Consider the following 16122-nt stretch of genomic DNA (forward strand, 5'->3'; position numbering starts at 1 on the left):
ATTTTATTGAAATATTTGCAAAGGGGTAACTAGGACGGGCATCTAACTGTGTCAGCGGCTAGCTGACACTTCATGGGCGAAAACACACCCAACCTGAGGGGTGGCGGTGATCACGCCATCCCTTCGGACTGCCCCTTCTGAGGGAGGTAGACCTTCCGGTGTCACCCCCAACCCGGTGCCGCACAACACCTGGGTGAGTAGGGTTGGTCTCCCAGGCAACCCTTATCCCCCTGCCGAGCCACACAACCCATTCGGGGGGCCCTCAGGTGTCAACTGTCACCATAAGGTGCCTCTGCATGCACACCATCCCTACTCCCTTTCCAGTTTTGCCCATCCTAGCCGCCACAGGAGTCACAGGCCTATTGCCTGTGAAACTCCCCCCACCTGTGCAGAAGAACTTCCCACAGGCCCCTTTGCAGATCGGCCAAAAATAAATCATTGCCTATGTCTGACAGGTGGACGCCATCCTGCCTGTAAAGCTCCCTCCTAGTCCAATGAATTCCTTGGTGGTTGATGCAACCGGCGCCATGCTCTGACAACCCATGTGCCGGTTCTCTATTCACCTTGCGCCAGGCCCTTTCCATGGCCGCATTGCTCTGCACCCTCCACATGATTCTCGGGAGCATTGAGGACCATAATATGGTCACCCCCGGCCAGAGATGTCGGATCGTCTGCAGATCGGCCAACGCCTGCTCAATCAAGCCCTTTCCAGGCTTGTAGCCCAGGTCGTTCCCTCCAAGGTGTAACACCAGGACCTGTGGAGGGAAACTGACCAAACCTCATTGAAAGTGTGTGGGGAGAAGACCGTCCCATCACATACCCCGCCGGCCAAGCCATTGTATCGCCACCTGTTGGGGAAACTGCAGCCGGGATCCGAAGGCCGACATAGAAGTTCTGCGGGCAGCCCAAAAAACCATACTGTGCCCACAATTGAGCACCCGTACCGGCCTCAGTCGATTCCCATCTAAATAAAAGATTGGGGAAGGCGAAGAGAATCATCAAGAAGCATCAGGCAACTTGCGAATGTAAGAGCGGAAGGCCCTGGAGCTAGGGGTGGACGAAAGTCACTTACCTGTCATCAAAGCTTGTTCGCGGTGGGGGGAGGCGCTTCGCTGCTCCCCCCGCGAAGTTCAGGCCGGGGGGGCAGGCTTCCCGCCTCGCCCGGCCGAAATTCAGGCTGGGGGGGAGGCTTCCCGCCTCGCCCAGCCAAAATTCAGACCGGGGAGGAGGTTTCCCGCCTCGCCTGGCCGCGAACTCCAAAGTTTTTTTTTTTAAAAAAAAACGCCCCCGTGATAGGCTACGTGACGATTAACATAGCCTATCACGGCTAGATCTGCAAAGTCAGCCGTGATAGGCTATGTTAATCGTCACGTAGCCTATTACGGGTGACTTAAAAAAAAAAAAAAAAAAGCGCGTACGCTAATGGCGGCCCCCATAGGGAGCCGCCATTCGCGTTCCTTATTTGGTCACTGTAGTCTACGTAAATCTTTACCTAGACTACGGCGAAAATAAGGGCAACGCAAATAGCGTTGCCCTTATTTTCTCCGTAGTCTACGTAAAGATTTACGTAGACTACAGCGACCAAATAAGGAATGGGAATGGCGGCTCCCTATGGGGGCCGCCATTATCTGTACGCGCTTTTTTTTTAAAGTCACCCGTGATAGGCTACGTGACGATTTACGTAGCCTATCACGGCTGATTTTGCAGATCTAGCCATGATAGGCTACGTTAATCGTCACGTAGCCTATCACGGGGGCGTGTTTTTTTTTTTCTTTTATTGCAATGGCGGTGGCGGCAGCTGGTCGAAAGACCGGCTGCCGCTCCCGCCCCGCACCAACACCCGCCGAACTGCCGGCTGGACCCGCTGCCGGGAGGGACATTTGGCAAAGGTAAGTCCCGTCCCGGGGGGGTGTGCGGGGTGTGGGGGGGTGCAGGGAATTTCTCCCTGAAACGTGTTCGGGGGGCCGAACACGTTGGCGCTCGGCCCCCCGAAGTTTCGGGGAGAAATTCTCCGCCATCCCTACCTGGAGCGCCATCTCCCTACCGCTTTCACTTGCTTGGATGAAAAACCTATGGCAGCTGCCGTAGAGGCCACCCCAATATGAAATGAGTGAGTCCCGAAACGATAATGCCCCAGACCCAGTGTGATCAAGGCTAACTTAGTGACTGTCCCAAATTGGAACTTTGTCAGTGGTGAACCATCCGCATGGCAAAATAGGGGACCTTCACTTGCCCCGCGGTGCTCAATGAAAGCCCGCAAGGCCCTGACCGGGCATAACTCGTCAGCCTGGCCCTGGTTAAGGGTAACCAATGCTCCCTTGCCTGCCTGATCGGTTTTTGAACGTCGAATATGGAGGTGAATCAGGCTAAGCTGGATCTGGATATCTGAATACCTCAAGGCCCTCCCAGAGGTGTCGGATTTGGAGGCCCAGACCAGTTCTGAAATCCTGAGGGCCCCGAAAAGGGCTGTTAAAGCTGCAGAATGAAAGAGGGAGGCTTCGTATGGAGAAGATCAAAGGGAGGGCCACAGTGCCTGAAGCCCTGTGAGAATAACTGGCGACAAAGGGTGCCTGGAGTCTGGCAGGGCAGGAAACATCCGTGCCCAGCCTTGCACAGCTCTCCTAATTCGGAAATCTGAGGTGGAATCCTCTACCCCTTGCACTTTGGCCCAAAAGGCGCAGCCAGGGGCCCAAGGTGATGGAGCTGCGTTTGAGCGCGGGCGCCCTCAGCTGAGGGCACCCTGTCTCGAGAGGCGCCAAACAGGCAGCCGCCGCTGTTACTCAATTTTATTAATTAAATATTTAATAATCGTGATTTAAGTAATTACTTATTTATTTATTTATTTATTTTAATTTGGGGGGGGAGACGTCCCAAGCCCTTGGGAGGCGACCAATCGGGGCTGTGATATACACGCTCCGACTCGGCTCAGCAGCCAGGCGCCCCTCCCAACAGGCAGACTCGGCTGACGAGTGGGGGGGGGCAGGCAGACCGCCGCTTGAAGCGCTGCCGCCGGCAAACACCGGCGCTGCGCACACCCGCCCTCCGGCGCTTCTCACTGGGACAACACCTCAGGCCGAGGCGGCACCAGCGGGAGGCCGGCAAGGCGAGGAGGAAGAGGCCGGCAAGGCCGGCGGCCAGGTAGACAGGCCGGCTAGCGGGCAGGCCGTGAGCCGGCCCGGCGGCCGGCGGACCAGTCAGGCAAGCGCGCGGGCGGGCGGGCGGGTGAGCGAGCGAGCAGGCAGGCAGGCAATTGAGCAAATGGGTGGCTTGAGCGGGCGGGTGGGCAAGCGGGCAGGAGAGTGAGGAGAACGGACGGACAGGTGGGGGAAAGGAGCCGGCGACGGAGGGAGGGAGGAGGAACGATATCACCAATAACTGCCCCGGAGGCAGCAACGTTGGCTCTCCCGACGGCCAGCAGCAAGTCAATAGCTGTAAAGTGAAGAGTTTGGTGTGCAGAAGCATGCTGGGTCCAGGCGGCTGGAACGAGGACGAAGCCGTTCTCCAGTAGGCCAAAGTCCCTCGTCGTGTCTTTAGCTGCGTCGCGCCAAAGAGCTGAGATAAGGAGGAGGTCGAGTTTAAGACAACTCGGCCTGCTCCTCCCCGAATGGTGGTGCGACTGGGGTGCACTAATCAGAGGCCCATACATCTTATCACCCCACCCGCCCGCAATGCCCCCCCCTTTCAGCCAGACAAGCTGGCGCCAGGTAGGGCATATGGGCGAACACATGTGAAAGTGACATCAACTACACGTAGACTGATTCAGCCTGATTCAACCTGCAGTTTAACTGGAGTTTAATAGGAAGGAATTGTGATCACCATTCTGTTACAGGTTAACTGTGATATGTGCATGAATGTGTATGTGTAAGCACTGTGTGAGCATGTAGAAATAGTCAAATATCATTCCCACAGACAAGGGATTTAGCTTTTTCTGAAATAGGTCCAGGCTCACTGCCAGCCTTTTAAGAGTCAAAATATGTGAGGAGCGTTGCATGACAGATAATTCCCTCCACCCAACCAAATCTTCATGGAGCATGCTTATTACAGTTCAAAACAAATTCCTTACAGACATCTTCTACTTTAAATTAATCTTCAGGATTAACTCCAGATGGCTCTAAATAACAGTATGAATATGATTAAGATTTCACACAAGTGATTTTCTTTTCTTTTTTTTTTAAGAAGAAAATATACCTGCACTTCCAAGAGTCAAACAAGCCTTCTCATTTTAATGGCAATCACACAACCAAGCCTAGGATGAAACCTCTGAAGACATAGTCCTGACTGAGGCACTTCAATTATATTGGTAGATTGCTCAGGGTAGGATGCTTATAATTGACCAGTGACTCATTTCATATTCTCAAATCCAGCTGAGTTGGAGCCTGTCTGAAGTTTCATGTCTACCTTTCAGACAAGTTGCAACCTGTGCTGTATTTTTATACTCTACTTGGAAAAGTCTTCTTTAGTTTCCTCCTCAATACCCCATCTGTCTGTCTGTCTGTCTGTCTGTCTGTCTGTCTATCATCATCGTCTATCTGTCTATATTTTAGGGGTGTGCTTTAGATTCTGCCAAATCCCAAACCAAATCTAGCTGATCCAGAAAGATTTGGAAGATGTCCAAATTGAAGTGGAGCTTCTTTGAAGTGGATCAAATCTGTATGTGGACCCTCCCAAAACTTAGTTAACAATTCAGATTTACAGGGGCACAGAGACCCACGCAGTGTGTCTGCAAAAAAAGAAAACAAAAGACACATTTTTCCCCAAGCTCTCCATTCAACATACAACATAGAATCATAGAATAGTAGGGTTGGAAGGGGCCTACAAGGCCATCGAGTCCAACCCCCTGCTCAGTGCAGGAATCCAAGTCAGAGCATCCCTGACAGATGGCTGTCCAGCCTCGTCTTGAATGCCTCCAGTGTGGGAGAGCCTGCTACCTCCCTAGGTAATGGGTTCCATTGTCGTATTGCTCTAACAGTCAGGAAGATTTTCCTGATGTTCAGCCAGAATCTGGCTTCCTGTAACTTGAGCCCATTATTCTGTGTCCTGCATTCTGGGATGATTGAGAAGGGATCCTGGCCTTCCTCTCTGTGACAACCTTTCAAGTACTTGAAGAGTGCTATCATATCTCCCCTCAGTCTTCTCTTCTCAAGGCTAAACATGAACCAGTTCTTTCAGGGTCTCTTCATAGGGCTTTGTTTCCAGTCCCCTGATCATCTTTGTTGCCCTCCTCTGAACCCTCTCCAGTTTGTCGGCATCCTTCTTAAAGTGTGGAGCACAGAACTGGACACAGTACTCCAAATGAGGCCTAATCAGTGCTGAGTAGAGGGGAACTAGGACTTCCCAGGATTTGGAAGCTATGCTAATACTAATGCAGCCCAAAAGAGCATTTGCCTTTTTTGCAGCCACATCACATTGTTGGCTCATATTCAGCTTGTCATGGACAACAATTCCAAGATCCTTCTTGCTTGTAGTGTTGTTGAGCCACGTATCCCCCATCTTGTAAGTGTGCATTTGGTTTCTTTTTCCTAGGTGCAGAACTTGGCATTTATCCCTATGAAATGTCATTCTGTTGTTTTCTGCCCAGTGCTCCAGTCTATCAAGATCACTTTGAATTTTGTTTCTGTCTTCCAAAGTATTAGCTATCCTGCCCAATTTTGTGTCATCTGCAAATTTGATCAGAATTCCTTGCACCTCCTCCTCCAAGTCATTAATACAAATGTTGAAGAGCACTGGGCCCAGGACTGAGCCCTGCGGTACCCCACTCATTACCTTTCCCCAGTTTGAGAAGGTCACATTGATAAGCACTCTTTGAGTCCGATTCTGTAGCCAACTGTGGATCCACTGGATTGTTGTTTCATCCAGCCCACTTTGAGCTAGTTTGCTCATCAGGATATCATGGGGCACTTTGTCAAAAGCTTTGCTGAAGTCAAGGTATATGATCTCTACAGCATTCCCACAGTCCACAGGGGAAGTTACTTGATCAAAAAATGAGATCAGATTCGTCTGGCAGGACTTGTTCTTGACAAATCCATGTTGGCTTTGAGTAATCACTGCATTGTTTTCAAGGTGCTTACAGATGGATTACTTTATCAACTGCTCCAGAATTTTCCCAGGGATTGATGTCAGACTGACTGGTCTTAGTTCCCAGGTTCCTCCTTTTTTCCCTTTTTGAAGATAGGGACAACGTTAGCCCTCCTCCAGTCATCTGGCACTTCCCCCATCCTCCATGATTTCTCAAAGAGAATACACAGCAGTTCTGAGAGCTCTTCTGCCAATTCCTTTATTACTCTAGGATGAATTTTTATCTGGCCCTGGAGATTTGAACTCATTCAGAGTAATGAGGTGTTCCTTGACCATATGCCTATTGATCTAAAGCTGCAATTCTGCCCCTTCAGCCTGTACTTCGCCTTTGCCAGGGGGGGTCATAGACCCTCATTTTGGAGAAGACTGAGCCAAAGTAGGAATTGGGCACCTCTGCCTTTTCTTTGTCATCTGTTATCATTTTGCCATCCTTATTTAATAGCTGAACAACCATTTCTTTCCTCTGCCTTTTACTATGCACGTAGCTGAAGAAAGCCTTTTTGTTGTTTTTAGCATCCCTCGCTAACCTCAGCTCATTCTCAGCTTTAGCCTTCCTGACACCATCCCTGCAATTCTGTGCTGCCTGCCTGTACTCTTCCTTTATAACTTGGCCTTCCTTCCACTTCCTATATGTGTAGGGATGTCAGAGAATTCTGCCACAGGCCCCCCGAAATCTGTGGTGGAATGGCTTGCCACCCCCCCGCCACCCCGCAGATCCCCCCCGGGATGAGAGTTACCTGGGGCGGATGTTCTGGGCGGTGGTGGCTGCTGCGGTGGCTTCGGCAGCGGCGGCGGCTGGTCTTCCGATCGGCTGCCTCTGCTGCCATTTGCAGTCTTGTCTCTCTCTCTCTCTCTTTTTTTTTTTCAGAGACGCGATAAGCTACGTAAGTTTTGACGTAGCCTATCAAGTCTCTGTAAAAAAAAAAGAAAAAGACAAAGAAAAATAAGGAATGCAAATGCTGGTGGCCATGGCCGTAGCCGCCATTTGCGTACGCGTTTTTTTTTTACCCAGACATGATAGGCTACGTAAGTTTTTACGTAGCCTAAAATGTCTGGGTAAAAAAAAAAAGGCATACGCAAATGGCGGCAGTGGCTACGGCTGCTGCCATTTGTATTCCTTATTTTTCTTCATCTTAGTCTACATAAATATTTACATAGACTAAGATGAAGAAAAATAAGGAACGCAAATGGCGGCAGCAATAGCCATGGCCATTTGCGTACTCTTTCCCCCCCCCTTACCCAGAGCCCTCCGCAGCCAGAAATCCGGCTGCGGATGGCCTGGCCTGGGCCTGGCCGGCTGCTCTGCGGAGCCGCCATGGAGCATAGCCGGTTTTTGAGGATTCCGGGGGGGAGGACCGGATTGCCTCCCCCCTGTCGAGGATTCCGGGGGGAGGGACAGAGCGCCTTCCCCCCACCATGAAGCAGATCCGTGAAATGGAAAGTGACTTTCATACATCCCTATAATATGTGTCCTTTTTTGTTTTCAGGTCATCTTTAAGCTTTTTGTGAAGCCACATTGGCTTCTTCTGTTGTCTTCCACCTTTTCTTCTTGTTGGAATTGTTTGTAATTGTGCCTTGAGAATTTCCTTTTTTAAAAGCTCCCATCCATCTTCGACTCCTTTTCTCGTTAGAGTCACTTGCCATGGGACCTTACTGATCATTGTTCCGAGTTCATTAAAATCATTTTTCCTAAAAATCCAGGGTATGCGTTTGACCCTCCCTATGGGGGCCGCCATTATCTGTATGCGCTTATTTTTTTTTTTAAAGTCACCCGTGATAGGCTACGTGACGATTTATGTAGCCTATCACGGCTGACTTCACAAATCTAGCCATGATAGTCTAAGTTAATCGTCCCGTAGCCTATCACGGGGTCGTTTTTTTTTTTTTATTGCAATGGCGGCGGCGTCAGCCGGTCGAAAGATCGGCTGCCGCCCCCGCCCCTGACAAAGACCCGCCGAACCGCTGGCCGGACCCGCCGCAGGGAGGGACATTCGGCAAAGGTAAGTCCCATCCTGGGTGGGGTGCGGGGGGTGTGGGGGTGTGGAGAATTTCTCCCCGAAACTTGTTCGGAGAGCCGAACACGTTGGCACTCGGCCACCCCAAGTTTCGGGGAGAAATTCTCCGCCATCCCTAAGGGAACCCCAAATAGCGTAGTGGGCGCCATTTGTGTTCTTTTTTTCCCGCCATTTTATCCTATGTAAATATTTACATAGGCTTTTATGGTGGAAAAAAGAAAGAAATGCAAATAGCACCCACTACACTATCTGCGGTTCCTTTTTTTTCACCGTAATTGCCTACATAAATATTTCCGTAGGCTAGAACTAGGGATGTACGAAAGTCACTTACCTTGCCCAAAATTTGATTCGCGGTGGGGGGAGGCACTCCGTCCCTCCCCCCGAAATTCTGGCCGGGGGGGAGGTGCCCCGTCCCTCCCCCCTGAAATTCTGGACGGGGGGGAGGTTCCCCGTCCCTCCTACCGCAAATCTTGGCTGGCCAGGAACACAAATGCTTGCGTCCCTGCCATCAGCTGTGATAGGCTACGTAAATGTTTACGTAGCCTATCACGGCTGAGTAAAACAAAACAAAACAAAACCACGCATACGCAAATGGCGGTGCCCATGGGCGCCGCCATTTGCATTCCTTATTTTGGCACGTCTAGTCTACATAAACATTTATTTTTGTGAACCGCCCAGAGAGCTTCGGCTATTGGGCGGTATAGAAATGAAATAAATAGAAATGAAATAAATAAAAAATTATGTAGGCTACAACGAAAATAAGGGAACGCTATTTGCATTCCCCTTATTTTCGCCGTAGTCTACGTAAATGTTTACATAGACTAGATGTGCCAAAATAAGGAATGCAAATGGCGGCGCCCATGGGCGCCGCCATTTGCGTATGCGCGGTTGTTTTTGTTGTTTTTACTCAGCTGTGATAGGCTACGTAAACATTTACGTAGCATATCACGGTATTTTTTTAAAATCTAGCCGTGATAGGCTACATAAACGTTTACGTAGCCTATCACATTTTTTTTTTTTTTACTGGAAATGGTGGTGGCAGCAGTCGGTTGGAAGACCAGCCGCCGCCGCCGAACCGCCGCCGAACCGCCACCGAACCGTCGCCGGAGCCGCCGCCAGGGACATTCGCACAAGGTAAGTCCCGTCCCAGGGGGGCAGGTGGGTGGCATACCGTTTCGCCACTGATTTCGGGGGGCCGAATGCGCTGGCATTCAGCCTCCCCGAGATTCGTGGCAAAATTCTCTGACATCCCTAGCTAGAATGGCAAGAAATAGGGAACGCAAATGGCGGCCACCGTAACCGCCGCCATTTGCGTACGCCATTTTCGTTTGTTTGTTTTTTGGGGGGGCATGCCATGATAGGCTATGTAAATACTTACGTAGCCTATCACAGCAGCCTGGAAGGATGCAAATGCCAGCTGGTACGGCAGTCACTATTAGCGTCCGCAGCAGCCCGTCCGCGGCCGGAAGTCCGGCTGCGGATGGCCCTGGCAGGCTATGCCATGGAGCAGAGCTGGCCAGGCAGGATTCTGGGGGGAGGCTTCCCGCCTCGCCTGGCCGAAATTCAGGCCGGGGGGATGGCTTCCCGCCTTGCCCGGCCGAAATTCAGGCCAGGGAGAAGCGCCCCGTCTCCCCGGCCACGAACTTCAAAAGAAAAAAAAAACACGCCCCTGTGATAGGCTACGTAACAATTAACGTAGCCTATCACGGCTAGATCTGCAAAGTCAGCCGTGATAGGCTATGTTAATCATCACGTAGCCTATTCTGGTCTCTCCCGGGAGACAGCATACCTGGCAAGTCCACGGGTCCTCGCGACATACTTGGGTCTCGATCCCACTCAGCAAGGAGTCTCCCATTACTACCACTCTTCTTGTTGTAGGCCTGGGTTTCATTGCCTCTGTTTGACTGTCCTTCAGCTTCTTGATCACTCTCATGTAGGTTCCCCTGATTCTTCCTCTGCAGGCTGTCCTCCAGTCTCATCCACAAGTACCTGGAATCAGTTCCACAGCTCCACTGCTTCCACTGGTGCAGAGTGGCATCTAGTTCTTCTTCTCCTAACTGTCACCCTTTTCCAAGGAGTATCCTCTACTCCATTTTTCCTCACCTCAGCATTTCCCACTTCTGCTGCCTCAGCTTGCTGTTGCTCTTCAAGCTTCTGGTCTTCACTTTGCTGCTATAGTTCCCCCATTCTGTCCATGAGCTCTTCGTGTTCTCTTATTCCTCAGAGGGTCAACAGTTGCCGCTCCAGTCCACTTACTTTTTCTTCCAATGAAAACTCCAGGGTGGGGAGAGAGCTGAGGGAGAGGACCCAATCTATTTTTGTGACTGGCAGCTCTAGCTTCTCTAATCTCAGTGGATGATTAGACCTATATACTCTCCAATCCCACTGCTATAGGGGTAGGGATCATAGAATAGTATAATATAGTAGAGTTGGAAGGGGCCTACAAGGTTGTTGAAGTAATATATTGCAGAAGTGTTTCAGCATTCAGTATTCTTTGTTAGTCCTCTCTCCCAGGAGCAGGGATGTTGAAAGGGGTTTTGTGGAATTTCTGGGACCAGAGAGGGTGTAGTGTTGGGTGGTTCCTTGGAAAAGGCCAGATATTCAAATCTTTCTGTCTTTGCTTCCGTATGGTCCACATCCATCATACACCTATTATGATAGGTAATATCATAATATTATGATATTATGATAGGTAATATCACCTATTATTATTGTCCTATTGCACTTTCTGTGACTTTGGAGCAGACTGAGCAGAAAACAAATTTTAAAAACCCTAAAAATGCTTTTCATTCATCTTAAATCCCTAGCCCTGTACCTTCTGAAATTTTGCAGGTTTCCTGGCTAGGGACTCATCTATGTTTGTCATTTTCATACAAATTGCACCCCAACAAACCACCAGCAGGGAAGGGAAACTAATCAGTCCCTACCCGCAAAGGGAAGATTCCATCCACAAAAAAATGTTGCACCCATCCTTCTGAAAATGTTCAGGATATTTATCTAGAACCACTTTGAGCTCTCTGCCATTTTCAGAACAGGTGGTCACAAACAACATAGCAGAAGGTTGTTCTTGGACCTTTCACTTTTTCGAGTACCCGCAAAGTGTAAAAACTGGTCTGGTTCACCCCCCCCCAAATTATTTATCTGAAACTTGTCAAGCTTAATCTCTGCATAAGGGGCAACTATGCCTGCAATTTTCATGCAAATAAAAATGCTATTGGAAGTTTGCTTAAAAAAAAATGAATAAATCAGAATTGAAAGAAGTCTAACAAAAACACACCCACCCTGAAACGATTTGACATTCAGCATGTTTTATCCCCTCATGAGGTGCTACCATGTCTGTGAATTTCATCCAACTCCGTCAAACAGTCTTTTGTTGTTTTCCAGTGACAGCCAGAGGGAGGCATGAAGGTTTGGACTGATCCGAGATGAATTGATGTTTTCTGAATTGCCGAATCGGGGTCTGAATCAAATCTTGTGGTCAGCGCTAATCCCTAATAGTTATAGAATTATATATACGTGCTTGCTTGGACCTCCTCACTGACTGAGTGTCCCACTCATAGAGGTATATTGATAGGACTCGTTAGGATACTTAGACATGGCTTTATAAATCTGAAATCCAGAAATCTGAGCTTTGGTACATGGAAAGTCTGAGGTAACCTAATTCTTAGAAAAGTCTGAAAATGGATGAGTCAAATTCAGGAAACAAAGTTTACCTCATAACAGAGCAAACAAAGTGGCACACAGGACAGGAAGTCCCACCGCCCTGTTAAAATGCTTCAGCGAACATATGAGCAGAATCGAATGGAGTGCTTATGCCGCCACTGATTCTTTTTGCACCCCGCTGATTCTGTTGTGCAAGTGGTGGGTCCTGCCAGTTCTGTTGCACGAGTGGGACCCTCCACTTGGACATCTGTATGGCCCTGGCCATGGGCTGCTAAAGTCTGGAGGTGCCGAGATAGTGATAAGCCAGATCCAGGCTTGCTTACAAGGAGGCTTTATTGAGCACTTGCAGCACATAGACCGACCCAATGGTTGGATCAGACAGCAAAGCAGGCAGGGTATAAGCGAAATGGCAGAGGTGTAAATGCTCCATTGTATTTATGTTTAGATAATAACAGATAAGAATTGGAATCCTGGGGAAGTTGAAGTCTTAGGGCGCAATCCCACTGGGTTACCACCTGCTAAACAGAAGTCTCTGATGTCGAAGGCTTCCAAGTATTTTTTTTTTTTTTTGTCCTTTTGGGCTGCGGCCAGCAGATTGGGTGGAGCAACGGAGGCAATTTTCACCTCCCTGGGCTCCTATGCTCCCCCCCCCCCGTTGGGCCTCTGAAAGGCAATAGGCTAATGCAGACACTGGCCTCTCCTCCCTCCTTCCTTCCCTTCCCTGCTCACCTGAACACGCCCTTTTCTCCCTCCCTGAAGCCATCGCAAAGCAGGCATCACTGTTCTTTTCATGGCAGCTGTGAAGGGGTGGGGGAGGAATGGATCTCAGAGTCCCCATTTGAGAGGGAAGGAAAAGTGTTTAGTTAAGAGTAGGACTAGTGAATTTTCCTAGGGAGCTTTCACTTATCTCTAAGAGCTATGGTATAAGAAAACTTTTATCATCTCTCATTAGGTTGCCTCCTACAGCTCTATGTCTGTTTATTTCAGTGTGCCAAAGCATAGTACCAGAAGAAGGAGGAGAAGGAGAAGGAGAAGGAGAAGGAGAAAGTGAGAGTGGTTTCTTTCCTCTGCCCTTCTTGTCACATCCAGCAGTGTCATTATTCTCTTGCCTTGCATGTGTATGTGTGTGTGTGTGTGTGTGTGTGTGTGTTGTGTGTGTATCCTATAGCCATAACTTTTTCCAAAAATCTGGAATGTTTTGATTCCAGTGGTTGGTAGTACTGCATTAATTCCAGAAAGTCTTGACCATTGTTTGACTAGAAATGTGATTGGGGGGGGGGATTGGAACTTGACGTATCTTCTTTTCCCTACTTCAGTTATTTTCTTTGACATCTTACAGTGCAATTCTATCTATACATGTATACTCAGAAGTAAGCCCTATTGAATTCAATGGGACTTACTCCCAGGTAAGTGCATATAGGATTGCAACCTTAAAGTACTGTTGGTACCTCAGATTCCTCTTAGCTGTTCCTCAGTCTCTTTCAAAACAACGGGTCGTGTCTGTGAGCTACATGAGGGGTGTGTGGGACATTCTCCATTAGATGCTAAGAATGTCTTCTACCTGCAACTTGGAAAAGTTTTTTTAAAAGTTGCACTTAAAAGGGCTGTTTATCTTCTCAAAGGGCTGCAGGAGGCTGCTTTGTGGAAATGGTATAGCTTTTCAAAACCCTTTTTTAAAAGGCTGTGTTTTTTTGGCACTGGGACTTTGTCCCACTGGTTCCTTTATATAGGAAGCATTTGTTTAAAATAGAAGAAAGAGATTTTTTAAAAGGTTTATATGACTAGGTTTCTTTTTCCCTTGGATAACATTTTCATTCTTTTTTATTATTATTTTCCTTTCCCCTCCAACACTGTTGTGTTGTATGATCCTTGGGTTCCATCAGAGAAAGATCGGATGTGACCAGTCAATGCTGGGTCAGATGGTTAATGGGAATTAGATTGAGACTAGATTCCTTGATTATCCCATCTGTTTTGCATTTATATAAGGTATTTGGAAGAGCTTGTTGTTTAATTGCAAGCTGGTTGACTTTTGAAGCTTTCAGGGTGGTTTTGAGATAATCACTGGCTTTTTATTTCGATCCCATCTCTAAATGTACACACTAAGAACATGATTTTTTTTTAAATTGTTTTCTGTAGAGTAGCCTTACTGACTTCAGTGAATCTACTCTGGAGCTTCTATTTTCAGACTCAATCTGGTCAAACTGGATGACCTTAACTAATTGTGCCTGTAATGTTTCTATATTATCAGCAATCACTTTAGCGAGCAAAAACAAAAATAAAAAAATGTTTTCTATAAACTCTGCAGTGTTTTGAAACAACTCTGCGTGAAGGTTTTCATTAGATCATCTGCAGAAGTAGTGGCTGGCAATGTGATTTAGTGAATATTAGATGTAATTAGGAAGTGCATTATACGTATTCCTGTAATACTTTTCTAATTGATCTCTGCCAAATGAAATGCAAAATGCAGTGCCAATTACAATCTCTCAATTACACATGCATTCATTGCCGAGACAAACACTTCCAAAAATGCCATCGTGATGACATTCTCATCTGACATTATGATTATATAGTTGAAGTTTCACATGCTAAACATTTCCCAGGCTGGGCTGAGTTCCAAGCATGGCTAGTCTTGAACATGTTGAGATGGAAACTTGCTTTGAAAAATAAGACTTAGAAGATTTTGCTTCTCCAACACCAACACCCCCAACACTCAGTCCCACCAAAGAAATCTACTTATCAGTAGCAAACCTTTAAGAACAAGGAGTTTGGTTTTCCTTATTAATACTCTGTTTTTACTTTATTTACAGCTTCAAGAAAATGCCATTCCTAATAGCTAACCTAAGTTAGTATGTCATATCAAAGGTGTTACATTTGAGTAGCTAGCTGCACATCTTCAGGCTGGAGCTTACCTAGTAAGAAGTGATTTATTATGAGAGTATCCACTGAGAGAGAGAAAAATGCTATAGAGATTTTTTTTTCAATGCTGCGTCAGGAACTACACACAAACTAAATGCAGGCATACATCTGGCTGTGTACCCATGTGCATTCAATGTGGACTCCCATTGCAGTACATGATTCACAATACATGCCGGTCTGCATTTACTTTCTACACTGCAATGTTGATGGGTTGTGCATCTGCAACTATTGTCTCTGGCTATGCCCACATACCCTTCTCTCTCTGAGCTTAACTGTTCTGACTTTTGCCCATTTTCCCCTTCTGTCTTGACTATGAATTAGTACCTAATTACACAATGCCAAATTCTATGCTCCAATGTTCTGCATTTTCCAATGCAAAGTGCCCCATATGCCAATGGGGGCACATGGTGTTAAGCCGTAAGCGCCATTCATTCTCTTCTATCACTACTGCGTTCACCCCTCCTATCTTGATATAGTTGATGCACCCAATGGCAAGAAGGATCATCAGACATTCACTGCTAGATAAATAAAGGTCTAGATGTTGTCAACACCTGCTCTTTTGATTGTATTGTATGATAAACATAATGCTTGGATCCAGCTATCCTATTAGATCATAGAGACTCTCCAGCTGTTATTTTTACAGATTGCGTGCTGCTTTAATTTATTTATGTGATTTATTTATTTAGCTTCATAATTGTCTCCAAATGGCAAGTAAGGGAACTTGCTGTGATAGACCTCAGAAATAATATTTGACATGCACTTGGCATACGATCTTTATAGCAGCAATGGGACAGCAAGGAAGAAAAGGGACTTACTTTTAACCACATGCTGGTTGGAGAGTTTCTCTTGCATTGTGGTGTAATGTTGCAATACATTCACAGCAAAAAAAAATAAATAAAATGCAGCTACTTTTGATTATTTTTATATAAACTCATTTTTGGTCTGCTTTGACATTCTCTTGCATATCTTGGTTTCCTGTGTAGGAAAAATGACAGACTTGACCTGCCTCAAGGTGGAATGTAGTGACAAAGGGAATGTGTAATGTCAGCAAAACAGAAGCAGAGGCCTAAATAAATAAAAAAAAATGATTCTGGCTCTCTTTGAGCTTTCTACTTACACTTTAGGTGAACATGCGAGCTGGGAGCAAGGCTGTGTCATGTAGCCTCACCCCTGATGTCATGCAGGTCATATAGCCCTGGTGTCCACATGGTATCCACACCCAATCCCATTTACAGCTTGAACATCTTTAGGGAAGGGGCTTCCATGTTTACAGGTACTTGGCATAGCCCTGCTCCCAGCAGATGTGTTCACAAGAACCATAAGTAAAAAGATGTGAATAGGCTTCCTCAGTTTTCATTATTGTAAATTCACTCAGTGAAGGCTGAAGATAAGTGAGATTATGGTTATGTGGGAACAAAGGTGGGCTATGCATTCACATGCAGGAGGCAGAAGC

Source organism: Heloderma suspectum, chromosome 4 (assembly GCF_057233095.1).
Source record: "Heloderma suspectum isolate Gila_16-S chromosome 4, 16-S_ref, whole genome shotgun sequence".
In the NCBI taxonomy this organism is placed as follows: domain Eukaryota; kingdom Metazoa; phylum Chordata; class Lepidosauria; order Squamata; family Helodermatidae; genus Heloderma; species Heloderma suspectum.